Source organism: Manis pentadactyla, chromosome 13 (assembly GCF_030020395.1).
Source record: "Manis pentadactyla isolate mManPen7 chromosome 13, mManPen7.hap1, whole genome shotgun sequence".
NCBI lineage: Eukaryota > Metazoa > Chordata > Mammalia > Pholidota > Manidae > Manis > Manis pentadactyla.
In genome coordinates this window covers 75,645,385-75,652,614 of record NC_080031.1, presented here as the reverse complement: position 1 = coordinate 75,652,614, position 7,230 = coordinate 75,645,385, and positions in this window count along the sequence as shown.

Here is a 7,230-nt window from a genome sequence, read left to right as displayed (position 1 = left end):
CATTGCAATATGCTCATCATGATAAGGGTAGATACCATGTGTCACCTTACAAACTTATTACACTACATTGACTACATTCCCTATGTTGCAGTTTTAAGGGTACACATTTTTTCTTTTTTTTTATTATGGTATCATTGATATACAGTCACATGAGCAACACTGTCGTTACTATACTACCCCCATTATCAAGTCCCTACCACATACCACATTATAGTCACTGTCCATCAGTGTAGTAAGATGCTATAGAGCCATTACTAGTCTTCTATGTGCTATACTGCTTTTCCCATGTGCCCCTCTACATTAGGTGTGCTAATCGTATTCCTCTTCTCCCTCCCTTCCCACCCATCCTCCCAAGTCCCTTTCCCTATGGTAACTGTTAGTCCATTCTTGGGTTCTGTGAGTCTGCTGCTATTTTTTTCCTTTAGCTTTTGCTTTGTTCTTGTGCTCCAGATGAGTGAAATAATTTGGTACTTGTGTTTCTCCACCCACCTAGCTTATTTCACTGAGCATAACACTCTCTAGCTCCATCCATGCTGTTGCAAATGGTAAGATTTCTTTTCTTCTTATGGCTGAATAATACTCCATTGTGTATATGTACCACATCTTTATCCATTCGTCTACTGATGGACACTTAGGTTGCTTCCATTTCTTTGCTATTGTAAATTGTGCTGTGATAAACATAGGGGAGCACATGCCTTTTTGAATCTGAAATCTTGTTTCCTTTGCATAAATTCCCAGGAGTGGAATTCCTGGGGCAAATGGTATTTCTATATTTAGTTTTTTGAGGAACCTCCATATTGCTTTCCACAATGGTTGAACTAATTTACATTCCCTTCAGCTGTATAGGAGGGTTTCCCTTTCTCCACATCCACACCAGCATTTGTTGTTTCTTGTTCAAGGCAATTCTTATCAAATTACCAACTGCATTTTTCAATGAACTAGAGCAAATAATGTTAAAATTCATATGGAACCACAAAAGAGCCCAAATAGCCAAAAAATATTGATAAAGAGGAACAAAACTGGATATTATGCTTTCCAGCTTCAAGCTATACTGCAAAGTTACAGTAGTCAAAACAGTATGGTAGTGACACAAGAACCAACTCATAGATCAGTGGAAGAGAATAGAGAGCCCAGAAATAAACCCAAACATATATAGTAAATTAATATATGACAAAGGAAGGAAGAATAAACAATGGGGAGAAGAGAGTTTTTAATTAAGTCTGTAGGGGAAAGTGGACAACAACATGCAAGAGAAGGAATCTAAATCACTCTCTAATCCCATACAAAAGTATAATCAAAATGGAGTAAAGACCTAAATATGATGTGAATCCATAAAACTCTTAGAATAATAAATATGCAGAATGTTATTGAGTTCTAGAATGAGTAACATTTTTTTGGATATGTCTACCTGTGCAAAGTAAAAAATGGAAAACATAAATAGGTGAGACTACATCAAACTAAAATTCTTATGCACAGCCAAGGAATCCATTAAGAAATTAAAAAGATAACCCACAGTGTGGAATAATGTGTTTTTAAATGAAATATTCAATAAGGAGCTAACATCCAAAAATATATTAAGGACTCATATACCTCAACACCAAAAAAAATTTACCCAATTAAAAAATGGACAGAGGATGTGTGTAGATATTTTTCAAAAGAAGTCATACAGAAGGTCAACAGACACATGAAATGGTTCTCCACATCACAAATCATCAGAGAAAGGCAAACAAATGACAATGAGGTATCACCTCACAGTAGTTAGAATGGCCACTATCCAAAAGACTAAAAACAAAACAAAAGTGAGCAAATGGTTGTAGGCTCAGAGACACTGAGAAATGACAGGTGAGGGAGGAGTTAGCGTGGGTGGGTGAAATAGATGAAGGGGATAAAGAGGCTAAAATTTCAATCATAATATATATAAATTAGTCACAGAGATGAAAACATAGAGACAATAGCCAACAGTTCCAGAATATCTTTCTTCATTGAGAGATAGTAACTATACCGTCTTTGGGGTGAGCACTTAATAAGGCATATAATGCTAAAGTGCTGTTGTATAATTGAAAACCAATATAATATTGTATATCAACTTTACTTCATTAAAAAGTTTAATAGAATAAAAACACAACACACACATGCCTATTATACTATGTTAGGTACTTGTTTATATATTCAATTGATGTTGCTTTTTGTGGATCCACTTCTAGGCATCCAGTAAGTGTGTGTTGAATCAGGGACTTTTAAATGATGTTTTTAAATAATTAAAAAACATCTTATTACACACCTTTCTTGGATATTAAACAAAATGGACAAAATGAAATTTAACCTGCTGTGCTTTTTAGTCAACCTGAGGGTGAATTTATATGAAAATAAATGCCAAAAATGTGTTCTTGCTTTTCTACAAAATGCTGCTAAAAATCAAAGGCACCATTTACTTTCTATATGATTCTTGATTTATTTTCCACATTTCAATAGTCATTTTATTGACATACATTTTCTATACAATATTATATTGGTTTCAGATAAACAACACAGTGATTCAACAAATACATCAGTGATGCTCACCATGATAAGTGTAGTTCCATCTGTCACTTAACAAAGTTATTAAAATATGAGCTATATCCCCTATGCTCTCTGTGAACTATTATTTTATGTGTTTCTCTTCATCCCCCTCACCTATATCACACATCATCCCTCCCCCATGGTAATCAACCCCCTGTTCTATGTCTTTATGAGTCTATTTCTGTTTGCATCCATCAATAGATGAATGGATAAAGATGCTGTACACATATGCAATGGAATATTCTTCAGTCATAGAAAAGAAAAAAGTCTTACCATTTGTGACAAAATGGGGATAGATCTAGAGGATATGATGCTAAATGAAAAAAGTCAGTCAGAGAAAGATGAATACCATATAATTTCATTTGTATGAGGAATCTTAAAAACAAAACAGAAAAAAAGAAAATGTCTCACACATCTCTTTTGTAATGGCTTTACTGATATATAATTTATATACAAAGAATGATGCATATTTAAATGTGTACAGTATGATGACTTTGGACATATGTATGTGCCTGGTGAAACTATCATGACAATTAAAGTAATATATGTATCTGACACATACCTTGTTTCACTCTATTTCTGAGGGTTAAAAACACTTAATATCTACCCTCTAAACAAAATTTGAAGTAACCACAACTACAAGGTTAAAATTAGGCACTATGTTGCACATCAGATCTCTGTCTTCTGTTATATATTCATATTGCACAGTTGAAATTTCATATCCTCTGAATATAAACTGGGTAATTCTCGCACAAACCAAAGCCCCAGCAACAACTCTTCTATTTTCTGCTCCTATAAGCTTGATTGTTTTAGAAACTCCATATAAGTTTAATCATTCAGTATGCATACTTCTATGACTTACTTGTTTCACTTAACACAATGTGCTACAGATTAATTCACATTTGTATATGTGCAGGATTTTTTGCCTTTTCAAGGCTATGTCATATTCCATTGTGTATATAAACCACACTTTTTTCATCCATTCATCTGTCCATTGACACATGAGTTGTTTACACATCTTGGCTATTGTAAATAACGTTGCAATGAACATGGGAGAATAGATATCTTTTCAGGATCCTGATTTTAGTGTGACCTCCTCAATACAATACTATGTCCTCTGCATCTTAGATATTTCTCAGATAAAATCATGTTATGACTTAGCCCATCCTTTGTCTAAGACTAAAGACAAAGAGGTGATTTGACAAATCAACAGTAGGTCTCTAATACCACTGCTCAATATGTTCTCACAGCTTTGGAGTGTGCATCACCCTGAAGTTCTCAAGAGTATAGCACTTATTAATGTAGTAATAAATAAGGTATGGCCTTCTCAGTAGGATGTCCTCCTTTTGTTTAGCTAGAAACATAACATTTTCACAATAGTTTGGCAATGTGGGTCAGGCTTCTAATATTTCAAGAACTATGAACAAATTATATAAAACAGTATTGATAAAGAAAAATGAAGACACAGATTTGTAGCTTACTATCACAAAAAAAGGCAATAACAATATATGTAGACAGACATAACTAATTCATGGGGATATATTCAAATATATAAATATATATAAAATATAAATTTTTATAAATATAAATAAAAACGCCAGCATCAATGTTGGCTTCTAGCCAGGAAGTCAGGATAGGAAAAGAAGATAAATTGCCTTGAAATTAAATAAGAACACATATTTCTCTGGATTTTCTTTCCCAACTCTGCTGAGATAACATTAATTAAAACATTTGTAGGGTCAGAGCATCTAAGTGCATAACATATTTAAAGTAAGATGCATTCTCCCCAACGTTTTACTTATTGAGTACATTACAGTATTATGTAAAAGGCTTTAAACATTCTTCCTAAACACATCCATGATTTTTATATCACTTCTTCAGCATCATATAGTTGTCCTAGACATGCTTCAAGAGGAGGTTGATATTGATGTTTGAAACTGCCACAGTTTTACTCATTCTCTCCAAGCACCAGGAATCTAAATGTCTTTTAATGTATCCCCTTGATTAGATGCTCTAGATTTTCTCTCACAAATTTTTGAATAATAGATCTCCTCTGAAATGTTTTTAACACAAATGAGAAAAGATAAGTTATGCCAAATTTCTTTCACTTCAGTTTCTCAATAGAACTAGTATGCGAACCCTTTCTTTCTTCCTTTACAGCACATAGTCCATAGCAGGTGTGGTTCAATTCATATTTGATTGATTCTGTTTTCCTCTTGGCAAGCATGTAGTCATTTCTCTTGCTGTACTCTACTTCCCCTCTGCACCTGCACATTTTATCTCAGGAAAGCATCCTCCCTGAAATTATTACTTCAACAAGCACCCCTCCTTCTGTGTAGCATGCATTTCAATGTTTAATGTATTTGCTAACTTTCTATGCAGTCCTCTCCACATGCTTACATAGCTTTTTCTGAAATCTCCTTATTCTGAAGTAACTATTTTAAATTCATTTCAGTTACTTGTGCTTGCCTTGAGCATTTCAAATCATAAAGAAATCTTTTATCTTAATTGCTTTCCAATAATAATGTTAGTTAATAGTGTACAATTACAGTATTATTTAATATTCATCTGTGAAAAATCTAGAGTAAAGGATTATATCATTATAAATGTTAGTGTTTGCATTTCTGTATTTTATTTATATGTAATTCATGTCATAAAATGTTTTATAACTTTATTGTCATATTTTGGGAATAATATTGATAATATTGTAAACAATAATATTTATATGCCTGCACTAGTGGCATTTATATGACCTTTCCAGTGCTTTAACAAATTATTTCTGTTAGTTTTTTCTATAACAACTTTCTGAATTTAATGTGGTTTCTTTTATTACTATCATTTTTCTAATGAAAAGAAAGTCCTTTTAGCAGAGAATGTCATCTTCCAAAACAACACTCATTGATTTAGTTGATATTATAGATTTATATTGTTAGTTAGTGAAGGAAATCATGCTAACAGCTAATTAATTAATTAATTAATTTTTATTAAGGTATTATTGATATACACTCTTAGGAAGTTTTCAACTGAAAAAACAATGTGGTAACTACATTCACGCCTGTTATTGTGTCCCACCACACACCACATTGCAGTCACTGCCCATCAGTGTAGTAAGATGTTAAAGAGTCACTATAGGCCTTCTCCTGGCTACACTATATTCCCCCTGGTCCCCCCACCCCATACCATGTATGTCAATCATAATACCCTGCAAAAAGTTATTTTTAACTGACTTTATTTTAAAAAAAACAAATTTTAGCTATAGGTCATTAGAAGTTTCATTTCCATCTCCCTGTCTTCAGTTGCATCTTCTTTTTTCCTAGATCTAAAATTCTCATGTTTCCCTCTGCCAACTTTGCCTTACATCTTGTGTCTCAGAGTCTAACTGATGGCCTTCTGAATAGTCTTGTTCAGTAGAGAATGTTCAGGATGTTTTCCCTTCTTATTATCTCAATTACATTTATAAATTATTTAGTTTACAAAACTTTCAAATGTGGACAAATTAATGAGTAGAACTGCCAAGTCCCCACAAATGATTAAGCAGATGAAATGAAATGACACATTAAAATAATCACTAGAACCATTTTAAGGGCTCATGAAATAAAACTTTCATCATAAATTGATCATACTTATAAACATACAAGATGTTTTACATTTTATATTTTGTATTACAATATTTTGCTTATGTTTTTCACTTTCTATGAAACATTGTTGCAACTCTTTTTGGCTGGTTGATTTTTTAGTTATCTTAAATTCAGATCAAGTGATATTTAAACCATGGTGCCTGCATTTCAATGCGCAGGGACTTTTTCTGTCACCTGTGTTTCAATACTTTGATATTTATCAAGCACAGATATTCAGACTATTTTAAATTAATCATTTAAAATAAACACTAGAATCAGAACCTTTTATTCTATTCTGTTAGAATACAATACATCATAAAAAGCATAAACAATTAAATATGCTTAAGATTCTCAAAGGTATTTATTCATTAGGGAATTATTCATTAGTAATTTTAAATAAATACATAAATTAATACATACAAAATACCTGAGAAGTGAATTCATAACTTTATCTTCCCTATCATGAATATTTATTTTAACACAATTTAAAGAAACAACATAATCTTAGACCCTACTTTTTCATTGAATAGAATTCATGGAGTTACTTCCCATGGATATTCATACTTATCATAGACCATATGAACAATTCTGCTTCTGGGTTATTTATAAGCATGACTCTTTAGTAAACGACTTGTACAGGTCATATCTCCGATGAGCCCTGGAGAACCGCGTGAGTTCTACCTCCAGAGAGTCCAGCTTTCCTCTAACTGTGGGCTGGTGAGGATTATCTGGCCATGCCATTGAGATTAATTAAATTTGTAAGAGTATTTCTTAGCAATAAAATGACAAAGTTTTTTGTGATACTTAACAAATGAGAAGTATTCAAAAAAAGTTTCTGGTCCACTGCAGAGTCAGTTAAATTTCAAGATCATGTCTGATTACAAAGGCAATTTATTTACTATTACAGTAACTTCATAAATATGTGCAAGTCCTATACAATTATGTTTTCTTAAGATCTGGACTCGAATATGGCATGAAAGAAACCAAATACAACTTGAAATTTATTTTAAAAATATTTTACAAGCCAAATCAACAAGTAGATATTAAATTAAAG